At 43.2% G+C, this 14087-nt stretch overlaps 1 protein-coding gene across 2 annotated transcripts in view; it reads right to left on the bottom strand.

The window, feature by feature from the left end:
* The window catches only part of CIP2A (cellular inhibitor of PP2A), a 2713480-nt gene that overhangs the window by 1935074 nt on the left and 764319 nt on the right, over positions 1 to 14087 (bottom strand). The gene's annotated exons all lie outside the window — the stretch shown is intronic.

The following is a 14087-nucleotide window of genomic DNA, read 5'->3' as shown; positions in this document are numbered from 1 at the left end:
ATGTAAAATAAAATAAATAAAACATGGGTTTGATAGTTAATGGCTCTAAAGGCCAGTGTGGAAGAGGTGCAAACTTTTTTTCCCATTCTATCCATGGTTTTGCTGTCTTTGCCTGTAGGTAAGACAGAGCAGACGGAATCAGTCTGGATTGTTTATCAGGTGCTACAGCAATCACAGCATGGTCTGCCGGGGGGGTTTTGAATAGAAATTTCTGGTCATCAGGAACTTTGTAGAAGCGATCTAGCCTTTTAGGGGCAGGTGGCTGAGGGTTCTGAGTCTTAGATGCTGCTGTAAATGCATCTAAATAAGCAGGGATGACTGGAGGAATGGCAGGAGAGGGAGATTCCAGTTGTAATAGTTCAAAATATCTCTTTTAAGTATCAGACATTTGAGAGGTGTCACATTTGAAGTAATCCTTCATCTTAGTTATGGTCTCACCAAAGGTGATATCCTCAGGTGAGAGTCCCCCTCGATGGATTCCACATCTGGGGAGTAGTACTCTTGAACAGAGACCATCTGGGAGGTATAAGAAATTGCTTAATCAGATGATGAAATCATAGGTCTCTAGCTTTTCTTTCCTTTCTTGTGAAGGAGGCGGTGGAAGAAAGGAGACAGAGGCATCCTAGGGCTGAGGAGTGGAAGAGTAGGTTGAGAAGAGGCTAATGGCCTAAGGGCCATGAAGGCCTGCATTAAAGAAGAGGTGAAGGACTGCCAATCAGGTATGCCTTTGGCAGTTGTAGACAGATGTTTGGTTTTCTGCCTTTTTTTTTTTTTTTTTAAACAGGGGTAGACTTGGGCGTCAGCCTGAAATCGGAAGCCTGGCTAAGGGTAGCAGTGTCCGGTGGAGGGATCCCAGTCAGAGGCCCGGCTGTTTCTGGTTCCCCTTCAACCTCGGTATGTGCTGATGTCTGGGTTAGCTCCATGGAAGTGCTTGTCGTCAACTGCAAAGCGGCTTCCTCGAAGGTCGCTGAAGTCAACGTATCTGTCGGATGTCCCTCAGCTCCAAACTCGGAAGCTGGTGAGACATCCAAGAGTGGAGAGGCAGTAGAAGTAGGCCTAGGAATCTTGGCCTTCTTCTGTGGAGGTTCAGTTGATGCTTCTGAAGCGGGATCCATCCTGAGCACTATTCGTTTCAGTCGTTGGTTCTCTAGGTACAGATTTAGCGCAGCCAGACTGCTGCGTAGTGTCTTAGGAACAAAAGATTGGCAGACAGAGCAAGCAGGGCAATCATGCTTTTGGCCTAAACAAAAAACGCAGCAGTCGTGCTCATCTTTATGGGGTATCTGCCTCCCGCACTGGCATTTGCCCTTTTTAGCTGACATTGGCTAAAGATTACTACAACAACCAAGCTTTTAGCTAGAGGTCAAAGAAGAAAACACCCCAACAGGGTACTTAGCTTTTAGATGTCTTGTGGTGAAGGAGCGAAGCCCATGATGTGACGGTCTACAGCTGAAAAGTTCTGAGGTCTGTGCATGCAGGTGTCATATTTAAAGTCCCTGGTTTATGGCCCTACGTGTGATGTCCCATGCAACTGTAACAGTCAAGCTGAAGCTTTTGTATAGGTGCCAACGTTTGGGTCGCCTCAGGCAGAAAATCCCACACCAAGAATACTGCAACATAGGAATAGGAGGACCTCTCTAGAAAATCAACAAAGGATATGTCATCCGGTGGTAATGTGAGGAATCCCTCTCCATCAAAATCTAGGTCTTCCGTGACAGATTCCATGGGGGAGTCTATGTTACATGTTCTTTTACAGGGCACCTCCTCTATGGGATATTTATTCTGGAGAGGTGCTGGAAGAGAGGGGAAGTTCCTCTACTAGAACTGTCCGGAGACTAACTGAAACTGGTCTAACCAACTCAGAGCTCAGAACTGATGAGAGAAAAGGGGTAAGGATATGAAACATTAGAAGATGGTTCTCTCCAGAGACAAAAAGCCTTTCCACCACCTTGAAGGCTGATGGACCAGGAGAAGCCCCAACCTGTCCCCTCGGTGCCAAAGTTTCCAAAACTGGTAGGTCCAGGCCACCCCCAAATGCAAACATCGAGGGGAGAATCGGATCCTTACTGTCTAGGGCCAAAGCTCCAAGGGGAAGGGATGGATCCAACAAAACTGGATCTGAACCCAACTCCTCAGATCCGATGCTGACACTTCGGCTCCAAGACCCATTCTGCTCAGAAGGTATCGGAGCAGAACCAGTCAAGGAAACAGAGCGGAGGAAGAAATGTTCCCCAGATCTGACGCAAACCCTCTCAAAGATCTTGGATCCTGGGGCTCCAAAACCACTGGGCACATCGGAGAAGTAGAAATAACAGTCTTTGATGTAATGGGCATACTCATGGGTCCGCTAGGGGATGGAGCTTGTAAGACCCCCATGTGGATCTGAGCTCTGGGAAACTTTTGCATCATCCTATCCACATTTGCTTCCGACACGTTTCTGGAGAACTAGAGGAAGTGGTAAATGGGGGCCTGGAATGTTTCTTAGGTGTTTGGAGAAGCTGAGAAGGCAAAATGGGTGAGACAGATTTCAAAACATTTTCAGGCATTGTACTCCTAAAGGTAGTACACAGCTAAAGATCCAATGATTTAGGATCAAGGGGGAGCTACTGGACTAATTATGATTACAGTTGGAGCTGAAGTCTTCGGATCCAAATGGTTTGGATCCAAATGACGAGATATCTTCGGATCCCGGGAGGTCGGATACAAGAGTCTCCTGGTCTTGGTTGGCGGCTCCGATGAAGACCTAGGGGACTTTGAAGAAGAACATTTATAGTGCTTAAGGAGGAGCAGACTTGCTTGATTTGGGGGGGGGGGGGTTGAGCCACTGAAGTGGAAGAAGAAAGGAGAAGACGTCTTCAGGTAAGTTTCTTCTGTCCACTAGGGCCCTAGGATTAAAGGTGGAGCAGATTCTAAACACTGTGCCCAAGTGCCTGGCCCCAAGGCAATAAACACTCCTTGTGGGCATCTGCGTTTGGGATCTTATGCCCACAAGGAGTGCATTTTTAAAACCTGTAAGTTTGTCTGACATAATGGCAGCAATGGAGGACAAAGAAGAAGAAAATAACAGTAAGTTTTTTTTTTTCTATAGACAGAAGGAAAAATACAAGAAAGGGACTGTCAACTATGGTAGAAGCAAAATATCCTAAGATTAAAATGTAAAGAAAGAGAAAAAAAATACCATCAATGGTAACAGAAAACATACTGCAAAAATAGTATGGAAAAGGAGAAAGTCTCTAACGATGAGCAACAACTAGAGGGAGGAGAAAGATATTAACAAGAGTTTAATAGGTAAACTAGAGAAAAAATGTTATTTAATTCACAAAAAACAACCCAGCTGAATTCACTTGAGAGTGGAACCTGTGTTTGTTTGCGGAGGCAGCAAATGAGATCTGGGGCAATAGGGATGGAATAAGGCATTATGTTGGAGGGGGGACCTCGAAAGTTGGATCCGAAATCTGGTAAATGTGGCCAAGTCGGATCTGAGGAAGAATAAAGAGGACAAAATCAAATTTGTATTTTTCTCTACAGTTTCACAAGCAACTTTTCATAACATAGAACCTTTACAACCTAAACATGTAGTGTTATGGAACATTATTTCAGCCAACCAGAAATTCCATTTGACAGAGCTGTTTACAAAAATATGAAAAATCCACAGTTAGAAGTATAATGCTGAAGATCTCTCAAGATGAGTGAAAATATCAATGAAAGTTTTATTCAGTATCACCTAAGGTTTCACCTGATGCCATACAACATTTGGAAATATTAATGTACATATAAAAACATTTCATATCCTCAATTACTAGCTAACAACTAGCAATATCTCCAGTGTAATGTATTATATAGGGACAGTGACACATTTTTGTCTCCCACCTTTGCTATTTCTACATACCCTTCCCAAAACTAAAAAATGTGAATTTCTTAATTCATTACTATGGTTGCTAGAACATTAGTCGTGTCCTTTTCATAACAGCATAAATGTGCTGATAAATGCGTTGCTTCAATGCATTTTTGGTCCTTCCAACATAAAAAGCTAGGTATGATGAATGGCTAGTCAAGTATACTAGATCGGAGTGCTGCAGTCAAAATGTTCACTGATGGTGGGCACTTTGTTCCCGTCTCCAATCAATGAATTGCCCTTTATATATAAACTTACACGGCTTACAAACTCCATAGGTAAGCATACTTGGTATACGATCGCACACTTTTGTGGCAATAAATTGAAACCCACATTTTCAATTAAAACCACATTTATACACAAATAAGGGTTTCTCCCCCACCTTCTCAATCAAACCATCAATGAAAGTAAAACAAAATCTGACACTAATGTCAGATTTTTGTTTTTACATCAGTACTATCTAGGGAACACCTCAGACACGCAGCCTTATTAAATCTCCTCTGTGCTTACCAAAGGATACCACAACTAGGAGTTTCTTTAAGAGCTGTGCCAAAGTGCCATCGCTTTTGGTTACAATTTCACTAATGACTTCATCAGTCAAGGGGACCGGGTTTGCTGCATCAATAAATAGCTTCCCAAAAAGTTCTAACTCAGACGTAAAAACTCTTATAACAGATTCTATTCTCGATGAAGGAACAAACTGACCTTTAATAATATTTTGCCTCATCCTTCGTGGATGATTACTTTGAAAACACACAAACTAATTACTAAACATAGCCTTCCTGAAAACATTGATAGTCTAGTCCACAACTACCAGAATTTCTACAAATTAAAACATCTAAATTCAAATCTTACAAAACAATACAACTAAAAAAAAGTGGCCCCACGTTACTTAAAAAATTAATCCAATTATTGCAAACTATACCTCTTCGGAGAGAGAAAAAAATGTTGACCAGGTAGCACAAACAGAACTCAACACATTTATACAATTCTGAAACTAGGAACAGATTATTTTCCCAATAGTAAAGGACCAGGTTAGCAAAGGCAAGTGCTGCACCCACCACTACTCCAGAATGTTGTTTGCAAAATTCTCCTTCAAACTTAAAAAATATTTTTCACCACTATGTCAATGAACTCATAGCTATACTAAATTGTAAGTCTAATAAACCTTAGCTACACTAAATTTTAAGTCTAATAAAATATTTCTAAACCAAGATACAGAAACATTCAGTGAATTGTAGTATGCATACACTCTGGGTTCTTTTTTTCTGTTAATATACAAAAAGACAAGAGTAACTTAATTGTGCTGTCTTAAAAAAAAGAACTGCGCAGACATAAAATGGGTGATACAGTGTTTTAAAAAAGTGTAAACTCCTGGTCAGGGCACCCACAAATACAACAGGCAGAAACATTTTTTAAACCATGGGTGAGTTTGAACCATCCCTCAAACAGCTCATTTCAGCAAATTTAATGATAGACTGCAGAGCACACAGGAAAGGGTATGCCCTCAACAGTTATGCATTAAATAACTACTGTATTTTTACATTAGCTCTAGATTGGGCAAGAGTCAGAAGACCACAAAAAGTTTTCACTGCCAGCCAAAGAGACAAAATCTTTGTGTGCTAGAATTTTGACCCAGTCTTGTACTAGAACAAAGCACTGATAATGCATGGCCCCCTTCACTGTAGTTGGCAATGAAACAGCATCAAAAATGGTGAGACTTTATAAGCTCCAGTTTTGGTCAAGGCCAGTGCATCAGTTACTGCCAGGTGCAGGGGGCACAAGTCTTCCTCAGCATGATTAATCCTCAATTTCTTTGATTTGATGAGGGGAACAAAAAGTTGGTCATCTTTCCTAAAGGATTTTGTCCTGTGAAAGTAGAATCTTAGCTGACTTTTTACATCCAATGTATGTAACTGGCATTTTCCCTTCCTAGAATAGCTTGGAAAGAAGACCAGTAAATGAATGGTTTCATTCAAGGTGGTCTCTGGGGTTATTTTAGAAACAAATGTAGGATTTGGTTTGAGAGAGACTACCTTAATAAAAAATGAGGTTTGGTGCTATGTGGGATAAAGCACGCCAGTTCACATGCTTCAGCAAAGAGTCTAACTGCCACTAGAGGCAAAGTCTTCCAAGGACGGTGCTTTACGGAGGAATAAGAGGCAGGCTCAAAGGGTAGTTTTGTGAGATACTGAAGTACAAACACAAGATCCCACGTTGGGGTGGGATCCTTGATGTGAGGTCTAAGGAGAAAGTTGCCTTTCAGGAAAGCTTTACATATCTTTTGGAACACTAGAGAAGTAGAATTGAAACCAAGTCAAAATCTGACATGGCAACCAAATGTACCTTGATAGAAGAGTAGCTGAAACCTTTATCAAAAGGTCTACCTAGAAACTGTAGAATAAAACGTATGAGGGCTGAGTTGAGTCAAATCCTTGACCGACTACCCAAAGGGAAAATCTCTTCCATTTGTGGACAGCTAGAATATGAACCACCCTGGAAGGCAATGCTGGATTATTGGTCATCACAAGGATTGGAAAGATCAAGCATTTAGTTTAAGATAGATGATGTCTGGATGGGTGAGATAGAAGGTCTTTTCGTGATCAAGTGACCAAGGAGGCTGTATTAGACAAAGCCATAGCACTGGGAACCAAATCTGCCTGGGACAGAAGGGGGCTATGATACACACTTTTATCTTGACCAGAGATCCTCTGTGTACAAATATGTCATCAAATAAAGAGGAGGAAAGGCATACAGTAGTCCAGGAGGCCAAGAATAGATCAGTGTATCCATGGATGTCTGTACCAGTGGAGTTATGTGGGCAAAATAGCTGCTGCACTTCTTATAAGAGAGATAAAGAGGTCTCAGCAAGGCCAGCCCCAACAACTGAATATTTCAGTTGCCACTGTTGGATTCAGGGATCACTCATGAGGCGTGAGGCTACAATGACTGTGCCTCTCCACAAGAAAACTGATCTGACCTGGAACGTCTTCATTGCTATCAGAGACCTAGCAAGGCATCTTGGCAGAAGCAGTAAGATCTGGCTACTCCTTGCTCGCTGACGTACCACACTACAGGTGTATTTGCCTGTGTGGATAGGCTTCACATCCTGGGAAGGAAGACTTGAAGTGCATTCAGCAGCAGGAGAACTGCCCTAATTCCCAGAGCATTGATGTAAAAGTAAGCATTTTGTTGTGATCGCGTTCCTTGGACTGGTCAACACTTGCAGTGCCCCGCACTCAAAAAGGAAGTATCCACAGCAACTGCGGCTGACTGTAGGGGAAGAACAAATGGACAACCCTCCTTTACTAGGGGAGAGTGAATCCACCACTTCAGATGATTCCTGGAAACTTCAGAGAGTCTTACAGAAAAATGCAGTGACTGACTGGAATGACATTATTAAACAATGAGCATCTACTAAAGAATCTTTATTTTGAATTTGGCATGATGGACCAATTTTATGGCGGCTGCTACTGTACTCAAGTAAGTCATTTTATGGATGCTGGAGAAAAATGTACATTTCAGAAAACTTAAGAGTTGTACACTGAGGAAACTCTGGTCTGACAGCCTTGCAATTCATGTTGAAGTATCCAGATAGGCACCTATAAAGGTCAAGAAATGACAGAACTCCAGATTCAGTTTTACTAAGTTTAATGAGATCCCCAAAAGCTGCCACAAGTAGTCTAAGTAAACTTTTGCTATAATAATAATAATCCTTATTTCCCGCCTTTCCTGATCTAGAGTAGTCCAAACACAGGCTTTGCTGTATTCTGGACTTTTGGAAAGTTCCTGGGTTGCCCATTTCCTTTCTTGGATAAAGGGAGGCTTCTCTGTTCAGCAGTGGCAGTGGGGAGCTTAGAGCAGCCTATCTATCCCTGGAGGAGTGTTCCCAGCACAAGAATCTGGTAGTCTATTGGCCGTTTTGGGCCAATTTCTAGCTCTTTCAAGTCCCCCTGTACAAAACCCGCTTTGGCGCGGCTTTTGCGCTTGTTATTACTCAGCCAAGCTCCTCGTGGTCCTGCAGACTGGTGCTAGCAGCAGAGAGGCTAAAAGAGCGACTGCTAACCTGACAAGTGTTTTTTTCCTGCTACTACCTGGGCGACTGAACGATCTAGCTAAACTGCAAGTATTTCTGCTTCTTGAACTGTTTTAAACTGTTTAAAATTGTTTTTGCACCTGCACTTTTAAAGTCTGTCCTGTTTGTTGCATTTACCTGTTGAGGCTACACACTCAAGTGCGCTAGCCTGTGTTACATATTTATTGCATTTTCCTGCTGTTTGTTGCAAAAAAAGAAAAAAACAAAAAAAAAATGATCCTGGTTTCCCACCTTTCCCGACCTAGAGTAGTCCAAATACAGGCTTTGCTGTATTCTGAACTTTTCGAAAGTTCCTGTGTTGTCCATTTCCTTTCTTGGATAAAGGGAGGCTTCTTTGTTCACCAGTGGCAGTGGGGAACTTAGAGCAGCTTATCTATCCCTGGAGGAGTGTTCCCAGCACAAGAATCTGGTAATCTATTGGTCGTTTTGGGCCAATTTCTAGCTCTTTCAAGTCCCCCCTGTATAAAACCCGCTTTAGCACGATTTTGCGCATAGTGCAGCATCGGGCAGCACCACTTAAGTGGGTTTAAACCATTCTCGGCTCCACAAAGTCTGCTCTTCACTTTTTCCCTTAGAACTGATCTAGTTCTCATAATAAACACCCTATTCCTGCTCTAAAGCCTGGCACTTGCTCACTAAAGCAATTATATAAGTCAGCACTAAAAAATTAAAAGCACTACACCCTCACAATCTCCCCTTGAGTACCTTGTTCCCCATTGGCCCCTTTTTTCAATTATAAAGGAATTCCCAATACTATTCTAGCATGTCCAAAGGTAATTTGTCAATCTCCTCTCCAGTCCAGCTGGTGAATCTGGGAATCTTGAGGCAATGTTACAACTGCCTGATGTACACAGACAACCCTCTCCTCCTCCCAACAAATTCCAACACGTGAGAGATGCAACCATATAGCCAAACTGGAGGCTAAGCTCTCTCAACTCCGTACTGGCGTAATCAGTCAGGAGGAGAAGGAAACCACACTCACTACAATTCCAGTCTCACACAGACCTACCATGACAGCAAACCAAACACATAAACACACAAAAACATACTTGGAGGCTCTAAATAAAAATCTGCCTAAGCAGCAGAGACCTCCAAAGCAGACACGCAAGCAACCGCTACCCCAAAACAAAACACGTGCAACACATAGCTCACAAAGCCAGTGTGCCGAACAGTCACAGCCCTTAAGGCTAAGCAACACACCTGATACACTTGTAATAGGTGACTATCGTCAGGCAGATTGATGTCCCGCTCACCAGGCTGAACAAGGAGAAGATCACGGTGAGCTGCCTGTCGGCCGCTAGGATCCGCCACATAACACAAGCACTCAGGTCACTCCAAGTAAAGTACAAATATGACTCAGTCATTTTCCATGCTGGTGTGAATGACCTGAGACGTACCTCCCTGGACTACATGAAAAGAGACATAGAGGAGCTCTCTGAGCATGTAGCCCAGGCTGGTATGACCCTGACCTTGAGTAGCATCTTACCCTCACCAAGAATGATGCCACAATATGAAGAAAAGATGATCAATTTCAACAATTGGCTTAAGTATTGGTGTAATTCAAAGGGGATCCAATGCCTGTCAGCCTGGGATGACATGCTCGACAAGCCACGATGCTTCGCTAGGGACGGCTTGCACCTATCACCCCTGGGCTTTCGGATACTGGCAAAGGCACTTGCCACCCCCATAGTGGCTTTTTTAGGCAAGGCTCAAAAGACAAACCCCCCTCCATAGGTATAACAAGGGATAAGAAACTAAGAGTAATGCTACTCAACGACAGAAGTCTAAACCTTAAGATGCATGCACTCTAAACTCTCCTTAGCATGGAGAACATCGATATCTGTGCAGTAACAGAAACCTGGTTCAAGGCTCCCGAGAGCACCCCAGCACTACCAGGTTATACCTCATACCATGCTTTTTGGCCCCAAAACCTGGACCGAACCACAAAAGGAGGGGGAGTATCAATATTCATCAAAGATACCCACACCTCCAGGTTGGTGGCACAGCACGAGGCATCAGAGACTATCCATATGCAATTAACAGTGGGGTAAAACTGCCTTCCAGTTTATAGCCTGCTACAGTCCACCCTCCCAAACCCAGGAACCCCACTCGGCCTTCCTGAGAACACTGGAAAATATGAAGGTCTCTGCAAACACCATTATATTGGGCGCCTTCAACTACCCAAACATAGACTGGGAGCATTACTCTAGCTCCAACACCCTAGCAAAAAGGTTCCTAGAATTTATAAACTCAAATGCTATGGAACAACTTGTTACCACTCCCACAAGAGGGGAAAACATACTGGACCTGATCATCACCATCATGGGGACTCTATGCTCCAGACCAGAAGTGTATCCCTCACTGGTAAGATCAGACCATAAACTAGTCTCACTAGATATTCACATCCCGACCCCACCCCCTGCCCAGAAAACCACAGTGAAAAACTTCTCTAAAGCAAATTTCACACTCCTCAAAACCGAGGTGGAATCCTTCAAAGCCCCTGGGCTTGTGGAAAATACAGCCCAGACAGCTGAATCCTTTATAAACGCATTCTATGAACACCTTCAGGAATGCATGGATCATGCAATCCCAAATAAAACTAAGACCCAATCCCCAAAAGGCAGGAGTCCTGTCTGGTGGACCCCAGCCATAAACAAACTATACAATAGAAGGAGGAAGTTACTACATGATAGCGCAAAATCCCAAAAAGGGAAGGCATCTCTGATCAGTATTAGCAAAAAACTATAGGCACTCATAAAATCATCTAAGGCCAGCTTTGAGAGAAAAACTGCACAGGACACTAAGGATAATCACAAGGCTTTCTTTAGTTATGTTAGGAACCTGGGTGGGAATTCCCAGATATGCTGGGAATTAGTCCAAAATGACAAAAAAATACACCGAACCCACAGACATTGCCAACATCCTAGCTGACAGGTTCAGCGCAAACTCCCCCCACCCCCACCAAAAGGGCAAATATCTATCCCAGCAGAGTGCTGCCCGCCTGACATCTCAGATGTTCAGGTAAGAGCCGCCCTCTCCAAAGCAAAGAACACAGCATCAATGGGACCAGGTGTTGTCCCGGGCTGCGTCCTACATGAACTCCAAGAACAGCTAAACCCAAACATAAAGCTACTGTTCAATCTCAGCCTTACTACAGGATATGTACCCAAAGAGTGGCATACAGCAACAGTGGTCCCTCTCCACAAAGGTGGTGCCTCAACAGATCCTGGAAACTATCGCCCCATAAGCCTGACTAGCTTGGTCTGCAAAGCTATGGAAAGGATCATCATGGACCTCATAAATAAAGATATTGGGGACCTACAGACACTGGATCCTACCCAGTTCGGCTTTGTTAAGGGCAGATCCTGCCTCTTAAACCTGGTTGATTTCTTTGAAACAGTCACCAAATGCCACTGACGAGGGGAAGGTGGTCCACACAGCCTACCTGGACCTCGCAAAAGCCTTCGATACATACCCCACTTGGGCATCATAGATAAGCTCACCAGCTTAAATATAAACCCCTATGTCACTAGATGGGTTGCAAACTGGCTCAAGGACAGAACCCACATGGTTAGAATTGCTGGAGCCATGTCAGACTCCAAACCAGTTACAAGTGGCGTCCCACAAGACTCAGTCCTGGGACCTCCCTTGTTCGGTATATATTTCTCGGAGGTACAGGTCAACACGGAAGGACTGTGGCTGACAAAGTTCGCAGATGACTGCAAACTGGGCTCCATAATTGACTCTCCAGCCGACACAAGCATCCTCCAAAAGAGCCTCATAGAAACAGACAACTGGTGCCAGAGCCATGGCCTCAAGCTAAACGCCAAAAAGTGTACAGTCATCCCCTTTGGCAAAAACAAAATGCCCACAAATTACCACATAGGTGGTAATCCATTAAGTATGGAAGAAGTAATTAGGGACCTGGGGACCCAAGTTGATAGCAATCTCTCATTTGACAACCACGTGGCCAAAGTGGTTAGAAAAACATTTTATATAGCCCACCTAATCATGAAGGGATTCACATCTAGATCAGGGGAGGTCATCGTGCCTCTTTACTCATCCTCATCAGGCCCATAATTGAGTACAATGCCCCTTTTGGGATGCACCTTACCACACACCTGCAGCAACTGGAAAGACCCCAAAAGTACCTCACCAAAAGGATCAAAGGGCTCAAACAGATGCCATATGCTGCCCGGTTAAAGAAACTCCAGCTCTACTCAGTGGCATACCGCCTGCTCAGAGGTGATCTGTGCCTGTCATATAAAGCCATGTCCAACCCGGAATTAATGGACAGGCTGCACCTCAGACAATCCAAATCCCATCAAGCTACGCGCTCGAGAGACTTGAACCTCAGCACTGAAATAAATAGGACATACTGGAGGGACAGATTCATAACCCAGAGGTTCCCTTCACTCTGGAATAAAATCCCAGTCCAGGTTAGGCAGAGTCCCTCATTGACTCTCTTCAAGAGGAATCTTGATGAGTGGATGGGAGATCGTAGGTTTACCCCGGGTATCACTTCTGTGTCACTGTTGGACAGAGGCACAGTATACTAACCTCGAAAAAGGGCATAGCAAAATTCATTTAAAATGGGTGGCAAGGCCAAACACACTCTGGCTAGGCTTATAAATGCCCTAGGGCAGATAGCATAGTATGAACCTATGAACCTATAAGTGATTCTCTTGTGGGTGCAACTAGGAGACGGTCATTGAGATATGGGAACAACTAGAGCTCTTGCAATCCGAGGTGTGTTGCAACCATCAAACATGCACTGGGGGACATGTCGAGGCCTGCGGTGAGACCAAAGGGCAATGGTCATAACAGATAATGACAGGATTACAGCTGAAAAGTGGAGGCATCTTCTGGATCGTTTCACAATCTTGACATGAAGGCAAGCATTATGAGGGGCTATCGAGCAGATGCAGTCTCCTTAGTGCAAGAGTAGAATGAGGACTTGCAGCATAACTACCCAGAATTTTGCCTTCTTCACAAGTAGATTTAGCCCACTAAAAACCAGAATGGGCCTGAGGTCCTTGGTCATTTTTGGAACTAAAAAGTATCTCAAATAGCCTCCAGATCCTTTCTGGTCTGCTTAGGACGGCTGTAGAAGCTTGGATATCTCTCGAGCTGCTTCCCATTTTTGACAGGGTGGAATGTTTGGAATGGGCAGTGAATCTTATATGAGGTTCCAAATGAGAAGTATAACATAGCACCTGGATATATGTTTTTCACCCATTTGTCCTTTGAGGTAGCAAATCAAGCTTCCAGAAGGAGAAAAAAACATCCCACAACAGCTTCTAAAAGGCAATCACTGGGCAACTTTTTTTTAAAAGACCGTTATTAAATTTGGACAGTTTTAACAAAGATATGGGTACACACACAGTCTTGGAAAAGAAATCAAACCACTGTAAATCTTGTTGCATTAGTTCAATGCATTACACATATACTTTACTTTTAGTACTGTCATTCAGTCCAACATTACATAAATTGCTTAGATCTTGCCGTCCCTTAAATTTCACACCTCCTAAATTTAGTCATGTATTGTTACCATAAATTCTTTGTTCCTTCCCTTTTCCAAAGATCCCTCCTCTAATTCTTTTATCTCCTTTCCAATACTCAATACTTCAGTTATAGACAGTTTGCACTTTGACTTCTGCTTTTAGTAATTACTTTTCTGGCAGCCAATAGCATTAACATAGCAAGGCTTCACTAGGTCTAGGCAATTCAGATTCTTTATTCCACCACAAAAGAATACTTTCCTTAGTTACGATCATTTGATCCCCTAACATTTCTGACAAAGCATTCTGTACAGAATTTTTAAAATCTGTCATTCAAAAAAAAAAAATGATCCCAAGCCTCCACAGTACAATACAAGATGATACAATGCTCACATGTTTTGCACCAAGTCTACTTCTACTCCACAAAATGTCCCACGACTCCTCTTCCTCAGTTGAAGTCTGGCTAGTGACTACCATCTACTTTTAAGTGCTACAAAAAATTAATGCTGTTTTTACCCAAATCTGTCTAGGCACAGAAAAAATCCTACAGCATCCTGTCAGCAAATAATACTTCAACTGAAACACTTTCCAACGC

Source organism: Protopterus annectens, chromosome 5.part0 (genome assembly GCF_019279795.1).
Source record: "Protopterus annectens isolate FY-2018-M chromosome 5.part0, PAN1.0, whole genome shotgun sequence".
In the NCBI taxonomy this organism is placed as follows: Eukaryota; Metazoa; Chordata; order Ceratodontiformes; family Protopteridae; genus Protopterus; species Protopterus annectens.
This window is presented reverse-complemented; position numbering and strand designations above follow the sequence as displayed.